At 35.5% G+C, this 21,105-nt stretch overlaps 1 long non-coding RNA gene and 1 other non-coding gene across 2 annotated transcripts in view; one reads left to right on the top strand and one right to left on the bottom strand.

Annotated features, from left to right (window-relative positions):
- Positions 1-21,105, bottom strand: part of LOC109547513 (uncharacterized) — a 268,139-nt gene that overhangs the window by 65,303 nt on the left and 181,731 nt on the right. The gene's annotated exons all lie outside the window — the stretch shown is intronic.
- TRNAG-UCC (transfer RNA glycine (anticodon UCC)) lies at positions 19,792-19,864 on the top strand. The gene has a single exon. It is a non-coding gene; the product is annotated as a tRNA-Gly (tRNA).

Raw genomic sequence — 21,105 nt, 5'->3', positions numbered from 1 at the left:
ACCCAGCTGGATAACGAGCAAAGAGAGAGAACACGGAACGTGGCATGAAAGTGTTCAGAGGTCAGATCTGGGAATGGGGCCCATCCGTCTCATCCATCTACCGGCAAAAGCCTTTGGGAGATGAGTTTTGCGATGTTCCCAGGAAGCAGGAAATCATGGCAGCCGCCATGATGGGCAACTCTCCAAGGTGGAATTGCACGTCTAGGATAACTAACAAACCTGCACCATGTTATGAGTTTATTTTAATAATATATATCTGTCACTACCAGGCTTAAAAAGAAAAAGGAAAGGAACGGGTAAGGAGAAAGACATGTACAAACTGTCTACTGGCAAATGACAGCTGATTTTTCTTTTCCCCACTGCAATAACATTAGTCTCAAGTCTTTGGGAAGAGGATAGAAATCAGACTTACATGACTGCTGGAAGGAAGTTCTCCATAAGTTTATAGACATAGAAAAATGACTTAATTTATAATATGCAAGTGTTTATAACTAAATATATATATATGAGTATATGTGTGTGAATATATATCTGAACCTGTCTATCTATCTACCTACCTATCACACACATTCATATACTTCTTCTCAAGAGTTGCATACTTCTTGTCTAAATTAAGGAATGAAGGTGTAATGGGTATTTTCCAGGGTAGGAATAAGAAGTTGGAGTGAGAACTTCAATCCCCACTCAAAAGCAGTGCTTTATTCCCTCCTATTCTGGTGCAAACTCTCCCCTGAAGTCTAACACTTCTCTTTGAATATTTTTTCCTTTTTTCTATGGAAGGAAAAATGTGTCCCCTGGAGGCATTCTCACAGGGTTAAAGCAACAGCTGAAATGTCTCACCCTTGCCTTTTTCAGGCCCTTGAAATCTCAAAGGCAGGCAAAGTCAATAGAGAGGTTTTGTTGCTTATGGTTCAGTGGTCCAACCCTTGCTCTGGGCAGGCCATGGTGACAGTACAAGTTTAAGAGGCTCAGGTTGTATTGAAAGTTTCCTAACACCTGGACAGCTATGAGAGAATTAAGTAGAGTGTCATCTGCAAATACATCAATGCAACATTTGCCTAATACATGACATCTCTCTTTATAAAGGTTCCCTTGTATGCTGTGTGGTTTTATTCTAAAATTATTCATTTGCAGAAATGTCACTTTAGAATTTATTTTTCACTTTTATTATTTCCCCTATAGATTTCCAGATCTTACATTTATTATGATTTAACCTGTAAAAATAATGATATATTTAATACCAAAAATAATTCAAATAATCCTTTTAATTGGTTTAGAATGTATTTGCTTTCTTTTTCTTTCAGTTATACCAGATTTCAAGGTTTAACTCTAACGAAAAAAGTTCAGTGTGGAATAAAAGGACTATACTAAGAAGGCTTTAATTATTTGCGTGTGTTTTCATATAGTTGAAGTCAAGAAAGGCTATTAACACTAGTTACTCTAGTAAAAACCCAAACATCTTTAGATCAAAGCTACTGCATTGTTGTTATGCTGTTGATCTGAAGTTAAATTACTATAAAATTTAATGAACTATATAGACTTTAAGAATATTATAAAAAGAAAAGAATATTATAAATACTTAAAATAACACTTATAAGTATAGTCAATGAAGTGAAATAGCCTCCTATTACATAATCTAATAAAAAATAAAGTTCTAGTTTATTTAATATAGAACAATTACAGGTTAGTTATTAAATGTAGAACTTACCACATTTATTTACTCATCAAATATTTATTGATAGCCTATTATGTTTCAAGTATTACACAGTTATAATTTATAACATGACATATTAATAATTATAATGTAGTATAGTTGTTTTTTACAGTGTTCAGAGAATTTTCATATACAGTATCTTATTTGAGTCTCAGAACAACCAAATGAATTTCTTAAAAAAAATTCTGGGACCAAGATCTATGATTCTTTCTTCTAGTATATCAGGCTGACTCTATTGAAAACTCTCAAATTTCTCGAACATTTTATATAAATAATCTTCTAACCAGAAGATATTATTTAGTCCACACTTTCTTCTTTCACTTGTCTAGACATAAGAAGTTCCATAGCGTGGAGAAAGGGTAGGGCTAAAGAATATCACCCCTAGGAAGGGGGTTTAAGTTAATTGCAAAATCCATCTTCTGTTGTATACCACATGGTAGCATAAAAGTTTCATCATGTGCAAAATAGTAGGAAAAAATAGTTTCAGAGTTCATTTACTGCTTCAACATCCACAGCATGCAGTCATGGAAAGAACACCAAGCTTGAAATCAGATGGCCTGGCTTGTAGTCTTCCTACACTTACCAGCCACGGTACCGGACATGTCACTTAACCAATGTCCACCCCTGTGAATAAGGTTGTTTCTGTTGATGATGATAATAATGACGGTGTTGATGACAGGCTAATAATGACTGGGAGCTTCTCTCTGAAGTTCTTCACCTTCATGCTTGAAAATGTATCCCATTTAATAAAACTTATTTCATGGTAACTTGGTGTGCCTATCTACCATATACATATGTAAGTGTACTTTGACATACACAGATCAAATGTCACCATATCTGAAGGTGTATTTAAAAAATACTGGAGTCTAAAGTTTATAAAGAAAAGTAAAAGATCCAGAATAGCCAATACAGTATTGAAGAAGAGCCACAAATCTGGACAAATAACACTACCCAACTTCAAGACTTACTATAAAGCCATAGTTATCAAAATGGGGAGGTAACGGTGAAAGAACAGACAAGTAAATCAATAGAACAGATAGACAGTCCAGAAATAGACCCACATAAATATGCTCAACTGATGTTCCACACAGGAGCAAAGCAATACAATGGAGAGAAAATAGTCTTTCAGCAAATGACGGTGGAACAACTGGAAATCCACGTGCAAAAAAATGAACATAAATATAGACTTTTCACAAAAATTAACTCAAAAAGAATTATAGATCTAAATGTAAAATGCAGAACTGTGAAGTTCCTAGAGGATAACATAGGAGAAAATTTAGATCAACCTTGGCTAAGGTGATGCCTTTTTAGATATAACACCACAGGCACGATCCATGAAAGAAATAATTGAAAAGGCTGGACTTCATTAAAATTAAAAAATTCTGCTCTTCAAAAGACACTGTCAAGAGAATGAGAAGACAAACCACAGACAGTGAGAAAATGTGTGCAAAAGACATATCCAAAAGAAATATTGACTTTTTTCCTGATATAGCACTGTTATCCAAAATATACAAACAATACTTAAAACTCAACAATAAGAAAACAAACAACCCAGTTTAAAAATGAGCAAAAGACTTGAGCAGACACCTCATGAAAGAAATATACACAGATGGCAAATAAGCATATGAAAAGATGCTCCACCTCGTTAATGAATTGCAGATTAAAACAACAATGAGATACCACATATTAGAATGGCCAAAATCCAGAACACTGACAACACCAAATGCTGGTGAGGATGTGAAGCCACAGAAATTCTCATTCATTGTTGGTGAGAATGCAAAATGGTGTGGCCACCTTGCAAGACAGTCGGTCAATTTCTTACAAAACTAAACATACTTCTACCATATGATCCAGAAATCACGCTTCTTGATATTTACACAAAGGAGTTGAAAACTTATGTCCACACAAAAACCTGCACATGGATATTTGTGGAAGCTTTATTCATAACTGCCAAAACCTGGAAACAACCAAGATGTCCTTTAGTAAGTGAATGGAAAAATAAACTGTGTAATTGCAGGCTATGTAATATTTTTCAGTGTGAAAAAGAAACTAGCTATCAAGCCATGACAAGACATGGGGAAACCTTAAATATGTATTGCTAAGTAAAAGAAGTCAAGAAAATGCTACATACTGTGTCATTCCAAATATATGGCTTTCTGGAAAAGGCAAGACAGTGAAGACTATATATATAGGATGGATAAACAACAAGGTCCTACTGTATAGCACAGGGAACTATATTTAATATTCTGTGATAAACCATAATGGAAAAGTGTATGAAAAAGAATATATATAAAACTTTATATATATAAAATATATATATAACTATATATAATATATATCTATATAAATATTATATATATATAGATAGATAAAACTGGATCACTTTGCTGTAAAGCAGAAATTAACACAACGTTGTAAATCAACTATACCTCAATTTAAAAAAAAGATCAGTAGATGCTAGGAGTTATGGGGTTGGTGTGGGGAGGAATACATCGTTTGAGCATAGAGGATTTTTAGGGCAATGAAAATACTCTGTATGATACTGTAAATGATGGATACATGTCATTACACATTTGTGCAAATCCACAGAATGTACAACACCAAGAGTGGACCCTAAAGTATGGACTTCGGTGAATTAGAATGTGTCTGTGTAGGTCTGTCAGTGATAACAAAAGTACCACTCTGGTGGGGGATGTCGATAAATGGTGGGGGGGGTGATGCATGTGTGCGGACAGAGGGTCTACAGGAAAACTCTGTCTCTTCCTGTCAATTTTACTGTGAACTTAAAACTGCTCTAAAAGCTTAGTCTTTTTTTAAAATGTCCACACTGCCTGCTGTGTATAAAATGAAGACAAAGATAGAATCCCAGAAAACAGTTAGAAGGCGGAAAGGAGAAATAACCAAGGCTTAGGCTAGAGTAGTGACAGTGGAAATAGAATTGAATAAGTTGAAAATATTTTTTGGAAGTAGAGTGAAGAGAATGTTGCAGATTCCATGCAGAGGGTGTGGGAAAGAAAAATATCAAAGATAATGCCTAGATATTTGTTAAGTAGGCAGCTGGATATGAGTCTAGGTCAGGCACAAGGTTGCCAACATATAGATCGGTGGTACATAGCAAGCATCGTACTACCATACTAGAATGCTTGGAAATTTTATGAGAGCCTTTCCTGGATGTCAATGATTGGCAGGTGCTACTGTTATCTGGTTGGCAGTGGCTGGGGCTACTGCATGACCTGAAATATGGGTGACAGTTTGGCAAAACAAATCATTTTCCCATGTCCCGTACAACTTTTCAATGTTCCCCTCAATTAAATACCCTATAAAGATAAATTGGCATGTATAACTGAATCACTTTACTCTATACCTGAAACAGTCACAAAATTGTTAATCAACTATACTCCAATATAAAATAAAAAAGTTAAAAAAAGAGAAGGGGTATTAAAAATCAAGGGGCCTTGAATAACCTGCAAACTGGATCACATATTACTAAACATTGGAAAGTTAATGGTAGTGGTTTTAGAAGGACGTGATCAATTTCTTAACACAGTATATGGATTAAATAAAAAATAGATATTGCAAGTTTAAAAAAATAAATTTGCCATAATTAAGTACATGATAATTTTTACAAGAAGTTACATAATAAGCCTAACAATTTATAAGAAAGTTGTTAGGGAGAGGAAAACCTAAATAAACATAATGTCTGAAACTCATGAAATAAGTTTACCCTCTCTGTTTATCTGTCTCCTCCGTGTGTTATTGTACTTCCATCCATATATTTAGTGATTAAGGGTTCTGGTGCAGTAGCAAAGCTATTTAAAATTCCTGCCCTACAAATAGGTTCATCTGTACATTTTTCTAGTTTCCTCATATATGCGTTAATATGCGATATTTGTTTTTCTCTTTCTGGCTTACTTCACTCTGTATGACAGACTCTAGGTACATCCACATCACTACAAATGACCCAATTTCATTCCTTTTTATGGCTGAGTAATATTCCATTGTATATATGTACCACATCTTCTTTATCAATTCATCTGTTGATGGGCACTTAGGTTGGTTCCATGTCCTGTCTATTGTAAATAGTGCTGCAATGAACGTTGGGGTACATGTGTCCTTTTGAATTATGGTTTTCTCAGGGAAAGTGCCCAGTAGTGGGATTGCTGGTCTGTATGGTAGTTCTCTTTTTAGTTTTTTAAGGAACCTCCATACTGTTCTCCATAGTGGCTGTATCAATTTACATTCCCACCAACAGTGCAGATGGTTCCCTTTTCTCCACACCCTCTCCAGCATTTATTGTTTGTAGATTTTTTGATGTTGACCATTCTGACTGGTGTGAGGGGATACCTCATTGTAGTTTTGATTTGCATTTCTCTAATAATTAATGATGCTGAGCATCTTTTCATGTTCCTCTTGGCCATCTGTATGTCTTCTTTGGTGAAATGTTTATTTAGGTCTTCCACCCATTTTTTAATTGGTTTGTCTTTTTTTTGATATTGAGCTCCATGAGCTGTTTGTTTTGGAGATTAATCCTTTGTTGCTTTGTTTGCAAATATTTTCTCCCATTCTGAGTGTTGTCTTATCATCTTGTTTATGGTTTCCTTTGATGTGCAAAAGCTTTTACGTTTAATTAGGTCCCATTTGTTTATTTTTGTTTTTATTTTCATTACTCTAGGAGGTGGGTCAGAAAAGATCTTGCTGTGGTTTATGTCAAAGAGTGTTTTTCATATGTTTTCCTATAAGAGTTTTATAGTGTCCAGTCTTACATTTACGAATTTAATCATTTTGAGTTTATTTTTGTGTATGGTGTTAGGTAGTGTTCTAATTTCATTCTTTTACATGTAGCTGTCTAGTTTTCCCAGCACCATTTATTGAAGAGGCTCTTTGTTCTCCATTGTATATTATTACCTCCTTTGTCATAAATTAGGTGACCATATGTGTGTGGGGTTATCTCTGGGCTTTCTATCCTGTACCATTGATCTATATTTCTGTTTTTGTGCCAGTACCATACTGTCTTGATTACTGTAACTTTGTAGTATAGTTTGAAGTCAGGGAGCCTGATTCCTCCAGCTCCATTTTTCTTTCTTAAGGTTGCTTTGGCTACTCAGGATGTGCATGGACCTAGAGTCTGTCATACAGAGTGAAGTAAGCCAGAAAGAGAAAAACAAATATTGTATATTAATGCATATATGAGGAAACTAGAAAAATGGTACAGATGAACCTATTTGCAGGGCAGGAATAGAGACACAGACAGAGAACAGACATGTGGACATGGAGGTGAAGGGGAGGGTGAGATGAATTGGGAGGTTAGGATTGACATATATAACTACCATGTGTAAAATAGATAGCTAGTGGGAACACGCTATAAAGCACAGAAAGCTCAGCTCTGTGCTCTGTGATAACTTAGATGGGTGGGACGGTGGGTGGAGGGAGGTCCAAGAGGGAGGAGATATAGGTATACATACAGTTGACTCACTTCTTTGTACAACAGAAACTAACACAACATTTTAAAGCAATTATACTCCAATAAACAACAAATAAATAAATAAAATCAATGAGACCAATTGCAAGTATGCAACAGATGAAACTCCTTGGAAGAGACTCAGAAGTGAATACTATTTAAGAGTTCAGTTTACTAAGGAATTTCATTAATAAATGTTAGAAAATATTTCAGATCCTTGCCAAGATAAGAAATCTACTACAGTGAAAATTACATTCGGAAATGTGGTATTTGTTTCTGGGTTGCATATTGTTTCTCAGTTTTGCTGTGATTCTGTCCCCTGAGGTCTAATATACAACTTTTCTATTGCCTCTTATGTGGCCACTTCTTTTCAAATCCGTCCTGTACTCCCTGTTGCCTGTTGAAAGTGAAATTCTGGGTCTTTTAGAGTACTGTGGACTGACTAAATGTGTGCCTCTATTTGTGGTGGAATTTCAAGACAGGAAATATACTTGAGATTTTGAGATACTTTATTGCTACCTCATACCATGCAATAACTTAGGAATTCTTTTGATACTATCCTTAGAAAAAAGGCACAGCTCCTTTATAGGATATCAAACTTATTGCTTTATCTTGGACAGTTTTCTTACTTCCTTTGCGGTTATTTCCCTCTTCTTCTTATCATGTATAAATGAATCATATTTATTGTAACTTATTCAAAACTAGCTTTTATTCTCATGCCCATTTCTACCTCTTTGTACTTTTATTTTCTTTTACTTCTTGTATGGAATGGCCTCTGATTTTATCACTTCTCCTAAATCCAAACCTATTCATTATAAACAGGCATAAGCATTACCTATGCTATGTCTTCCAGTAAAGACATGCTTAAACATTTCCACGTGAAATGAATTATTTTTTTAAAATTAATTTCCTTTGATTTTTTTTTCCTTTATCTTTGAGTTAGTCACCCTATCGCACTTTTGTCTAATTAAGTCTGGGGGTAAGCTATATGATCTACAAATTTTATGTGGGGATAGTAGAGAAGGCAGTGTTATAAAATATGTCATCTAATAGAAAGCATTAAGTTCAGTAGGAATGAGATGTACTGATAAATGTCATTTTAGCCATATTACAAGATGAGATCATCCAGGAAATGTCATAGCTAGAAAAGAGAAGGGGGCCAACACCCCGCTTTAAGGCACTCTAACACAGAGATTTGGGGTCAAAGAGGCAGACCAGCAAAAGTGATGGGGAGGGGTAGCCAATGAGATAAGGAAAAAACAGGAGCTATCAATTCATGGAAGCCGAGGGAAAGGAGTCTCCCCAAGAGGAGATGGGGTTTTCTTCGTTAAAAGCTGCTGCCGCCATGATGTCAAAGATGAAGGGGCAAGTGTCCTTAGGATTTGGCATGATGGCGGCTCTTGATGACCTTAAGAACAGTTTCCATGAAAATGTGGAGAAGCCAGATTGGAGTCATTTGAACAGTTACTTGGAGGTAGAAGCAGGAAAAAAAATTTTTTTTACAATGGAAATAAAAATTGTATCTAGTGAGGATTTCAGAACAGGGGAAGAATTTTCTAAGATGTGAGATATTAGAACGTGGTGGAAGTAAATTAAATTTTAGCAGCTGAATCTTCTGATTTTTTTTTTTTGATTACACATTGAGCTTATAAAGGAGGATATGTTTGTTATATATGTTAACTAAGATTTTTAAGATAATACAATTTTGAATTCTGGTAAAATAGGCATATATATTAAAATGGAAAACTTGGAATTGAAATAAGAAAAGAAAGTCCCTGGCACACAAAAGACACTCAATATGCTTTCAAACAAATAAACAGATAATTTGTAAATGATCGATGTATTACTGTCCTTTGGAAAAGATGTAAATCCTGAGTCTACTTTAGATGGTTTCAGACTTTCTGTTGGGACTGTATTTAACTTTGCTACTTAAGGAACAAAATGACGCCCCTTATTTTGTTTTCTTCAAAGAACAAGTAGGTACTTGGTGAATATTTGATTAGCCATCTAAGTAAACAACATAGCTTAAATATCAAAACATTACATAGAAAATCATGTGTCTACTTGATACTGGAAGTGGGAAAACTATACAATGATATTTCTTTTATTTTGAAGCACCTCACTAACATTTAGTGCAAGTATTTTAAGTTCTTGTTATAACAATATAAAACTTAATTTTAATTCATATTTAAAATTAATATAAATATAAATTTATATATTTAATATAGATGTATAATATAGCATATATATGATATTAAAATTCTATATAAAATATAGAATAGTAATATAGAATTCAATATATTATACATATTATAAAAATTCTACAATTCCAGTAGAATTTTCACCCAATGAGATTTTCTCTTTAGGCAGAATAACTTAAAATACAATAATAAAACCTGTCTTTCCTGGCAAAGCAGTTTCTGTTGATCACCATAGTGCAGCCTCAGAGAGAATGGCTTTTTATGACACCTGTGTGCTTGGAGTTATTTTAAGATGCAAAGCCAGGTCAGCTTGGAACTTGGAAGCTAAGCTGAAAATTGACTGGAAGTAAGAGATTCTCCAGATGCCTTTGTCAAATCTTGGAGACAATCATTCAAAAGCTTACTTAGTAGGGAGCTATATAAGTAGTTAAATAAGTAAATCTATGTGAACAGAAGGTGTTTCCCTAAATGGTTATTATTGGAACATACATTTCACAAGTCATTTAGCCCTAAGGCACAGTGGTTTATCAACAGAAAGGCTTTAGTTTAGGTCATCCTGAAGCATGTGCCTGCTTTCAAGTTGTTTGTACCGCTGATTTTGGCCTCATCATAATGTTTACTGCTGGCTGAGGGGCGGTGGAAATGGCAGTGGCACTGAAAATTGAACTGGATTCTTGCTTCTGATGACACTGTGAATATCACATTCCCATGAGAAGATCTGTAACATGTCTTGCTCCACAGGTCTTTCAGTCAAAATCACAGAATCAGTCTATTATCTGCCACACCCTCCCAGGAACTCTCCATGTGGAAATGACCAATTTATTCCTAAGAGAAAGTTGACTTAGACTGTTTTTGTGTTAGTCCAGTGAACTTGTTAATGGTATGATTGTTTTTAGGGAGAAGATCATAAACTCAAACGTAGGTAAAAGTATTTCCTCAATGACTAACTTGAAAAACAGTGATGATAATTACATTTTTATAATGTAATAATAGTAATTCTTGCCCTACTATGTGTAGGTCCTACAATAATTCAATTTTATTCTTTGCTAAATTTGTTACTCTTAAAAGCATTCCTTAAAATGTGCATTATCTCTTTTTACACTGGCATTTCACATGTCTCTTTTCCCATCCCTGGGACTACAGACATGTCATCCATCAATAGACATTCCCTTGATCTTAAAAGTTTTCTCTGTGTCTCTCTCTGTCTCTCTGTCTGTCTCTCTCTCTGTCTCTAAGGAATACCATATACTCTGATACATAATGTACTACACCTTGGGAAGTTCTTAGTTTCAAGATCTCACATAATTGAAAATGAATTAGTTCCTTCTTTAACAATTTTTAAAGTTCAATTTTCTGCAGTTTAAGTTTGTTGATAATGAGTAATAGTTGTATTTATGAACACTCTGGAGAATATAATCCATTCTATTCAGAATGCTAAATTATTTATAAATTTATTCTAGACAATGTATTGGGTTTTCTTCTGTAAATAATCAATTGTTCTGGGGATAGAAGCATATTAGCCTCTGTTCCATATGCTGTTGTTTGCAGTTTATGTTCAGATTTTCAAGTTCAGCCCTCAGGGGTTACTTTTTGGTTTCCCATGTTTGAAAAACTGGTGATTTTTTTTTTCTATAAGTAAAACTGAAACGTAGTCATCGTTCAGTTTGTAATTTTCCTAGCAACTTCTACTGTTTTCACAAAACGCAGCAGGTGATTTGTGAATCCAGGTCACTGTAGTACTTGGAAAATCTTATAAATCACCTACTCTATTTGATAGATGAGAAAACTAAGTTCTGACAGGTGAAATGATTTCTTCAAGATCAAAAATTTGGTTAATAGAATTTCTCAAAATTAATTTTCTAAACAAAGTATGTTTCATCACCTGAAAAAAAACCCCTGAAAGTTGATTAATGAAACAAAAACACTTTAAGCAAAATGAAAGTCATTTCTTGTAGATGCATAAACTATTTAGAAAAAAACATTATTATTATTTGAAACACACACACTCATATACATGCACTTGAAATTTTCATTTCAGTTAAAGTTTCAACATTCTTTTCCTTCTAAAATTTACAGGAGCAGTGGTCTAGTTGTGCTCTTAAATATACCTCTGGCTATTTCTCCAGCAGAATCATTACATAACAATCCCTACTCCAACTGTGATCAGATGATGACCTTTGCCCATTTGTACTACATTTGAAAAATACATTTATACTGAGTTGCCATGTCTCAGGACAACGATGATGCAGTCGGGATAAAACTCAGAACAGCACTTCAGTGAACTTGCTGCTGGCTATGAAGAAGTAGCCTTAAATTAAATCAAATACACTCTTGGTCTTACTGTAAATTGAAAGGCAAATTCTCATTTGGTTGCTCACAGTTTAATTTAGTCCAAGAAGAATACATTTCTAGGCATCGTCTTTATTATAAATTCTCACTGCTACCTCTTTATTCCCATGTAAATCATTTTGTTTTATGGCTGAAATAGATGCTTTAGCACATAAATATTTCAAGTCTTGCTAGAGTATTTCGGAAATGCTCTTAGATGTAGAATTTCATAGGCTGCTAACAAAGTTGGGATTTTTTTTTTTTTTTTTGGCTGCGTTGGGTCTTCGTTGCTGCACGCGGGCTTTCTCTAGTTGCGGAGAGTGGGGGCTACTCTTTGTTGCGGTGCGCGGGCTTCTCACTGAGGTGGCTTCTCTTGTTGCAGAGCACGGGCTCTAGGCGCATAGGCTTCAGTAGTTGTGGCACTCAGGCTCAGTAGTTGTGGCTCGCGGGCTCTAGAGTGCAGGCTCAGTAGTGGTAGTGCATGGGCTTAGTTGCTCCGTGGCATGTTGGATCTTCCCGGACCGGGGCTCAAACCTGTGTCCCCTGCTTTGGCAGGCGGATTCTTAACCACTGTGCTCCCAGGGAAGCCCCAAATTTGGGATTTAATCTTTAATGATCGTGCATCATAAATTGAATTCATCTGGTTGTTGGGTGGCTCAGTGAATGCTTATATAGTTTTAGTATTCAGTGAGTAGCTATGTGAATTTTGTTAAGCAAATGACCTCTGGAATGCAGAGTGGTGTCCATTACGGAGGTGACAGAAATCTGATGGCTACATGGACAAAAGGCAGAATCAGCAAGGAAATATATGTATCAAGCCTTGAATCACTTTTTGAAAGAAAATGTTAAAGTTTTTCAGTTGTATTCATGACTGGAAAATTTTAATGTATTAGGTTCAATGAGCGAAATGTGAATAAAGTAATAGCAAGCCATGTTACAGATGTGTTTTGAACAATCAACAGTTTGAGAGAAAAACAGGAAACTCTAATGCTGGTCTCCTGCTGATGTGTGCTATTTCTTTTTTTTTTTTTACAAACAGGAAAGGTTATAGTCACTTGATTTGACCTGTCTTCTATGTAAGACCACACCTCTTAACTGCCTCATTCCCAGTTTTACTCAAAAGAAGACATCACTCTGTCCCAGCCAGCTCTTCCACATTATACCATATCAGTTTGATGGCTCAGTCTATTAAATTTCCACAACTCGATGATTTTTGTTATCTAGATCTTAAAGATACATATCATTGTTATTTTAATGCTGGGTTTATTGCTTAGACTCTGAAAAATACATTTAAAGCCACTCAAAACACACATGCAAAAACCACATTATTCAATGGCACTTAATCCTTAGTTGGATATATAGACTCTACCTCATCAGTCTCATCTTTTCATAAAAGGCTAAAAAATAAAACTTGAAACTTCCCTGCCATTTTTAAATTGCATTTAGACATTAAAAGCAGAAACCAATCGTTTTATTATTTTTTTTAAACAGCAACTTCAAAAAAGCAGATAAAAGTGAATGCTAGGTTGTTTATCAAATGTGCTTGTTTCAGTTTATCTGTAGTGTACTTCCTTTGGAGACCATTACCGGAAGTGGCTACCCCATGCACTTTAATCTTTCTAGTTTGTGATATGGTGTAACTGAATGTGAGATTAAGTCATTATATTATCCTATCTTCACATCAGCAGTATCTGGTGAGAATTAACTTTGTCTATAAATAGCTTAAAATTTTAACCCTTTCTATGTAATATTGATTTAAAATTTTGTTAGGCTTTCCCATATATCAAATGTGAAATGTAATGAATAATTTAAGTTTTTATGGCTCAATTTCTAATCATAGCTATGTAGAAGTATGTGGAGGATTAAACATATTTATAACTAGGAATATTAACTATAGGAAAACTGAAATGTATCTTTTATACTTCTGCTCCTTTGATTTACTGGTACATCACTTTGAAAAGACATCCTCAAAAGTAGGTAACGTACAGGGACCTATGAAGGCCATCATTCATGCTTCATTGCTAAAACTACAGACCTGATAATTTGTTGCAAATGTGACTATAATGTTATGACCTTAACCAACAGTTTTTTGGAGAGTTAGAAAGGATTCCAATAATCTGCTTCCCATCCAATTCAGAATGCCTGTTCTGTACAGATTATCTATTCTGTTTGTACACACACTGAATATATTTATCTCAGCTTTCACATAAGAACCTTGAGAAAAACCAATAGTCATTATTATACCCAACCAAAATATTTATTTACAGTTGAACAATCCTGGTTCTTCTAAGCTTTCATCTATGACAATTTTTCTAGGATATCTTTATTCTAGTCATCCTTTCATAGGTAAACGATAGTTCAAAATTATGTTTCAAAATCCTTTTGAAGAGAGTGTAGTATAGATAAACATAGTATTTGTCATTTTCCTCTAGCTATGGAATATAGCTCTTCCTTTAATTAAACAATATTGAAGTAGTTGGATTTTTTCATTAATGTCTCTGTTGCACAAAAAGCATGGTTCCTAAAACAGTTAGATCCCAGTGCGGCAAGACACTCACATCATTTGATGTCATCACAGATGTACATTTCCCACATCACTCACTCAAGGGGATATATTGAAATTGTGGAATGGCAAACACGATCATCTACATTATTTAAATTTTAATTCTCTACCCCATTAAAATTTTGAATGAGATTCTAGTAAATATATGAATGCATGTTTCCTATCAAAAGTGACACCTCGAGAAACTTTTATTGAAACAATGCACTCAGTTTCTAAAACAAAATAATGCCTCCATGTGTATGTAGTCCTCCCACTTTAAAGGGGTAGTTTCTTTCTATTTTCTACATCCCTCCACAAGAAATCCATCCTCTTCTTACTTCCCCAGGTCCCTGAAAAATAGCACCTGTAAACCCTTATTGTTCTTCAGGGCCCTTTTAAAACTATCATCCCAATGTAAAAAAAAACCAAAAAACAAAAATAAAAGCAGAAAAAGGGGGGAACTCCCTTTTTTTGCAATGTGCCTTTTCTGAATCTACATTTCCATATCTTATACCAGCATTTCTATCTCATAATTTGCATAGTATATATTTATCTTAACACCTAATTAATTGTTTTACTTTCTGCCCTGTCTGTCCACTGACATTAACTTCGGATGTTAACCATACAAGTTAAATACCTAGCTGAGGGGTAGTAATGGTGAATTAAAACAACGCTACTTATCTTCCTTCCAAAAATCTCACTAAAATAAAAGCAAAGGGATTTTTAATGTGGGAACATATAAGAACAAAGATAATGGGACTACAGACAATCATAAGTATATTTTGGAAGACAGCATATGGACAGATAATCACTGAGCAATCTGGAAAAACTGGGTCCTAAATCTGTGACAGAAAAGCCAAGAAACAACTAGTTTATGCTACAGAATATCCCTCCCAAATTATAAATCTGCAGTATTCGTTTTCTGTAGAAGTAAGGGTAAGGTGGACTAAAAAGAGGATGATTAGTTGAAAGCTTTAAGAATTAAAACTAGACAGCCATTAGAATGGCTAAAATTATAAATCTGAATAGCATCAAATGTTGACAACACTGTGGAGTACCTGATGGTACCACCAATTTGGAAAACTGACAATTGCTTAGAATGAGAAGCACACCTAGATATTTATGAAAAAGAAATGAAAACATGTCCACATAAAGATGTGTGTGTGAACATTCACAGCAACTTTATTCGTAATGGCTAAACCCAGAAATAGCTCAAGTGTCCATTAGTAGGAGAATGGATCCACTAAGAGAGGAACATTTATGCAGTGGAATATTATTCAGCAATAAAAGGAACAAACTACCATAAATATAAGAACATGGTAAATATCAAAATAATTATGCTGACAGAGCAGGAGACAAGAGACTACACACCATATCTCATGTATATAAATTGCAAAATCATCTATAGTAGTTGCCTGGGATAAAGACAGAAAGAGGGGTTGACTGCAAAAGTGCCAGGAGGACTGTTTTGTGAATAGCAGGTATATCATGTATCTTAATAGAGTTTGTGTGATCATGGGTGAATGCAATTGTCCAAACTCATTGGACTGCACATTTTAAATAGATGGGGTTGATTGTATGCGCACTATTCCTCAAGAAAATTGATAGTTTAAAAAAGTAATTTAACAAGAACAGACGCAGACATAGAGAATAGACATGTGGACACAGAGGGGGGAAGGGGAGGGTGGGATGGATTGGGAGATTAGGATTGACATAAATACACTATCATGTGTAAAACAGACAGCTAGGGGGAACCTGCAGTATAGCACAGGAAGCTCAGCTCGGTGCTCTGTGGTGACCCAGATGGGAGGGATTGCAGGGGGAGGGAGGTCCAAGAGGGAGGGGATATAGGTACGCATATGGCTGATTCACTTCACTGTACACCAGAAACTAACACAACATTGTAAAGCAATGACACTTCAGTAAAAATATTTTTTTTAAATATTAAAAAAAGTTAAACATCCAGAATAAATAAAGAAAGAAAGAACTGAGAAACAACTAGAACCTCAGATCTTCTCAATCATCGCATGTTGCCAAATGGCTTCTTTGCTTTTGTGCCAGCAAAAGACTGGAGGTAAGTAAGACAGAAGGTCTCTGGCTGGGGGATGCCAGGCACATTCCTTTGAACATGGGAGGATTAAGCAAACATTTACAATACTGAGTAGTAAGCCCCTAGCTTTCTCCCCAGTTTAGCTTCCAGAATGACAACAGCCAGGACTATATCCTCTAGACAAGCTGTGGGAAGATCTATATATGGAGAATCAGCTAAACCAAGAGAAACAATATAAATATACTTATATTTTTTTCCCCAAGGAAATGGCATAACCTATAGTGAAGATCACGGTAACAAGCTCCGTCAAGTTCAATGTCCCCAATCAATCAGCTTTAAAATTCCCCACTTTTATTTTTATGAATATTAATTTTATGTATTCATTTGTTTATTTTTTATTTATTGAAGTATAGTTGATGTAACAATACTTTATTAGTTTCAGGTGTAAAACATGGTAATTTGATATTTTTATAGACATTCAAGGATCACTAGCCATTTACATAAAGCCTCCAAATTAAAAGACAGAGCTCAAAATAAAGAACGAAAAGAAAGAAATCTGTGGAAACAGAGACTCTGCATGGAAAAAGATCAAAATCTTTTATTTATATCCTTAGAGAAACACATGTTTTATAAACAAAGAATAAGGTGCTACCAAAAGTCAGCAAAAATTCTATAGAGATTTTAAAGACAAAGTTGAGGAAACCTCCTGCAAAGTGAGACATATGAAATTTTAAAAAACAAACAAGGAAAATTAAGAGGAATAAAGAGAAGAAAATGAGAGGAATGGTCGAGGAGGTACAACATCCCAATAACAGAAGTGCCAGAAAGAAAGAAAAATAAAGACTGAAGGGAGAAAATGATCAATTAAATAATTCATGCGAATTTCTCACAACTGTAGGACATGGGTCACCAGAATGAAAGAGGCCCCCTGTGTGCTTAGCAAACTAGATTCAACATTGACCCCTATCAAGGCATATTAACATGAAATTTTAGAACACTGGGGGCAAAGATAAGATTCTATAAGCTTTCCCAGGGAGGGAAAAATATCAATGGGTCACATGAAAAGGAGCCGGAATTAGGAAGGCTTCAGGCTGCTTAAGAACCACTCTGGAAATGGGAGACAATGGAGCAATGTCTACAAGATTCTCAGGGGAAATTAATTCAGACCTAAGGCTTGACACCCAGCCAAACCATAAATCAGGGGTGACGGAAGTGACATTCAATGTCGCCAAGGTAATCTATCTTGTACCCTTTCTCAAGAAGCTACTGTACACTCTGCTTCGTTAAGACAAGGGTCTGCACCAATGAAGGTGGAGGCATTGGATGTAGGGGGAAAGGAGAGAGGAATCTGGGGTCATGATAAAATGGAAATTCCAGGGAGATAGCTGTGTACCAAGCATAAGGGAAAATCAGTGCAGAATGGGGCAGACCAGGAGTCTTCAGAACAGACGTCACAAAAGATAAATTTTATTGCTTAACTGATAAGTACTAAGAGGAGATTCAGACAATTGGTGGAGAGTGTGGATTTGAATTAGTGTTAATATATGAAAAAAATACACAACTAGAAGTAGGACAACTATTTACTCTAGAGGATGAAAAATTAAGAAAGGAAAATATTTTCAGCGTACAATATGGGTCAGAATAGCATTTACTTCTTCATAATTATGTAAACATTGATCTAACCAAAATTATGTAAACTATATGAAGAGTATGGGAGAAGATTGTGTGTGTGTGTGTTGGGGGGGTGTATATTTGCGGTAAGAGCAAAGGGCATGAGAGAGAAAGACAACAAAACTTCATCTTTTCTGGAGTGGAAAAGAAATAGGTAATACCTAAACTGGAACAAAAAGTCAAGAAATAGCGATATAATCCTCTGTTTAAAGTATGAAAGTATACACCAAAACAATCAGCTAAAATTGTTGAAAATGACTGTCTCTATAGGTAGGCAAACTGGAGAAGAAAGGCACAAGGATTATTGTCTATTTTGTTATGAGCCTGGATGGACTTCTTGACTTTTCTGGCTTTGTCTGTGTATAAGTAAGTTTGATAGACATTACAACCATTTTATTAAAAACCAAAGCTGGCATCCTGGCTTCAGCATTTCCCAACCACGTAATTTTTAAAGCCTCTCATCTCTTCTTTAGCCATATATCATCACACAATCACACTTTTTACTTGGTCATCAGGTGGGGAAAATTGTATTTTCAGTGTTTTGATTTTAGATCTAAATCAACCTTTTAGCTTTTGATCACATATTTCTTTCAAATATCTGAGCTTGTCATCCTCATTATGATTTACAGTACCTTCCTCTTAATTCTTTCCTATTCCCTATCTTTCAGAGCTTTCTGCTTTTTCTTGACCCCTTAATCACCCTAAGCTATGTATCTAGCCATACACTTTTGCTTCTGTAACAGCCAAGAGTCCCTCAGCTGCTCAAATTTTCTCTACTATAAACCTCTAACTCCTTCTAGCTACATCCTTGACAGGTTCCAAAAGATCTTCAGAGAAGAATGGACTTCTTTACTAACTTATGTTGATTACCAGTTCTATCCTATGGACCTCAAAATACCACTTTCATCCCTGTCTTTTTCATATTTGGTGAATAATTTTAATTTCTCAACTTCTCATTTTCAGTTGATAATTTTTCAACTTTCCTCTTTTTTCTATAAAAATGTCCCTAATGTTTCATCATTTTCTATCCAATAAAATATCCCTGACTTCCCATTTTTAATGAGGTCAGTTCCTCCTCTCTGTGCCATGGGCAGAATTCGAATAAGCCATCTCCTCAGCCCCAAGATTCCTTGTCCCTGGCATATACACACTTTGTCCCAGGTATTCAATCAAACACTAATCTAGGTCCTTCTGTGAAGGGAGTGCATGATGCAATTAGTGTCTTAAGTTTTAATCAGTTGAGTTTAAATAAAGAGATTATAGGGGCAGGTTGGGGGCTTAGGGACTGACCTAATCACATGACTTCTTTAAGAGCAAAGAGTTTCTTCCATTCCAGTTGCAGAACAGTAAGTCAGAGATTTGAAGCAACATTGCTTGAAGATGGAAAAGGATGCATGGCCAGAAATGCAGGTGGCCTCTTGGATCTTGGAGCAGTGAGCTATATTTTAACTGACAAACCCTATTCTTTTTCTTCATTCTTTCTGTTTCTCTGCAGTGTTAATTCCTGGCTGACATCTCTGGTCATCTTGTCCCCCACAATGTTCTCTCCACTTCTGTTGACATGGAATTCTATACCCAGCAAACAATCTTTCTAAACTAAGGGCCAAATAAACACATTTTTATATACCAAAAAAAGAGAGAATTCCTTGCTAGCAAACTAAACCTACAATAAATTCTAAAAGACATCTTTTAAACAGAAGGAATATAATACCTGTTGGAAATACGAATTTCCACAAAGGAATGAAGAGCACTAGAAATTGTAAAAATGTAGGTAAGTAAAGAGGTTTTCTTTCCTTATTCTTAATAAGGAACAAACTACTGAAGACTTCCCTGGTGGTCTAGTGGTTAAGACTCTGTACTTCCAATGCAGGGGGCACAGGTTCAATCCCTGGTCAGGGAAGTTTCACATGCCACATGGAGTGCAGCAAAAAATTAATTAATTAATTAAAATAAAGCAAAACTAGTAACAATGTATCGAGGAATTTATAACATGCCTAGTAGCAAAATGTATGACAAAAACTGTACAAAGGACGAGAGGAAAGGAATGGAGATAAACTGTTGAAAGATTCTTATATATGAAGTGAGGTAAAGTAATAAAAATGAAAAACGTGCTAAGAAAAACACAGAGCAAGTGGAACTGTCATACATAGTAGAAAGGCAAAGTGGAATTACCATTTGGAAACATTTTGAGAGTTCTTTATAAATTAAAATATTCACTTGCCTTATAACCCATCAATTCCACTTCTAGATATTCGCTGAAGAGAAATAAAAATATGTATCCACACAAAGATCTGTAAGCAAATTTTCAGAGCAACTTTATTTGTAATAACCCCAAACTGGAAACACACAAGCGTCCACCAATTGGTGAACGGGTAAACTGTAGTATATCCTTACAACAGAATATGACAGCAACGAGATGCAATTGCCGATACAGGCACCAATATGGATGGATGGGTGTCAAAAGCATCACACTAAGTGAAAGAGACCAGACACAAAAGCCAACACACAGTGTGAGTCCATCTTTATGACATTCAGGAAAAGGCTGGTAGGAAACTCTACAAACAGAAAACAGAATAGTTGTCCTCAGGAGTTGGTGATAGGGTAACGGAGTATTGATTGTAAGAACTGAAATGTCTGGGGTAATAGAAATGCTCTACGCTTTGATGGTAGCATTTGGCAAACCGCATTGAACTGTATATTTTTAAAAGCTGATTTTATTGTGTGTATATTGTACCTCAATAAATGATGTTAAAAATTAATGTATTCAGAAAGTTTATAATTCCACTTTTATAGATTCAGTCGATACCTGTATGATCATATCAGCATATTACTCTGGTCTGTCCAAATCTATTACTAAAATTAGAAACACAGAATCTTGAAATGCCACACGGAGTGCAGTAGTGTTCAAAAAATTGCTTTCCCTAGATTTTCTAAAGAGGGTAGCAGTGCTATCAAAAATGTATTGAGGGCTTCCCTGGTGGCGCAGTGGTTGAGAGTCCACCTGCCGATGCAGGGGACACGGGTTCGTGCCCTGGTCCGGGAAGATCCCACATGCCGCGGAGCGGCTGGGCCCGTGAGCCATGGTCGCTGAGCCTGCACGTCCGGAGCCTGTGCTCCGCAGCGGGAGAGGACACAACAGTG

This window comes from Tursiops truncatus, chromosome 1 (assembly GCF_011762595.2).
Source record: "Tursiops truncatus isolate mTurTru1 chromosome 1, mTurTru1.mat.Y, whole genome shotgun sequence".
NCBI classification, from domain to species: domain Eukaryota; kingdom Metazoa; phylum Chordata; class Mammalia; order Artiodactyla; family Delphinidae; genus Tursiops; species Tursiops truncatus.
This window is presented reverse-complemented; position numbering and strand designations above follow the sequence as displayed.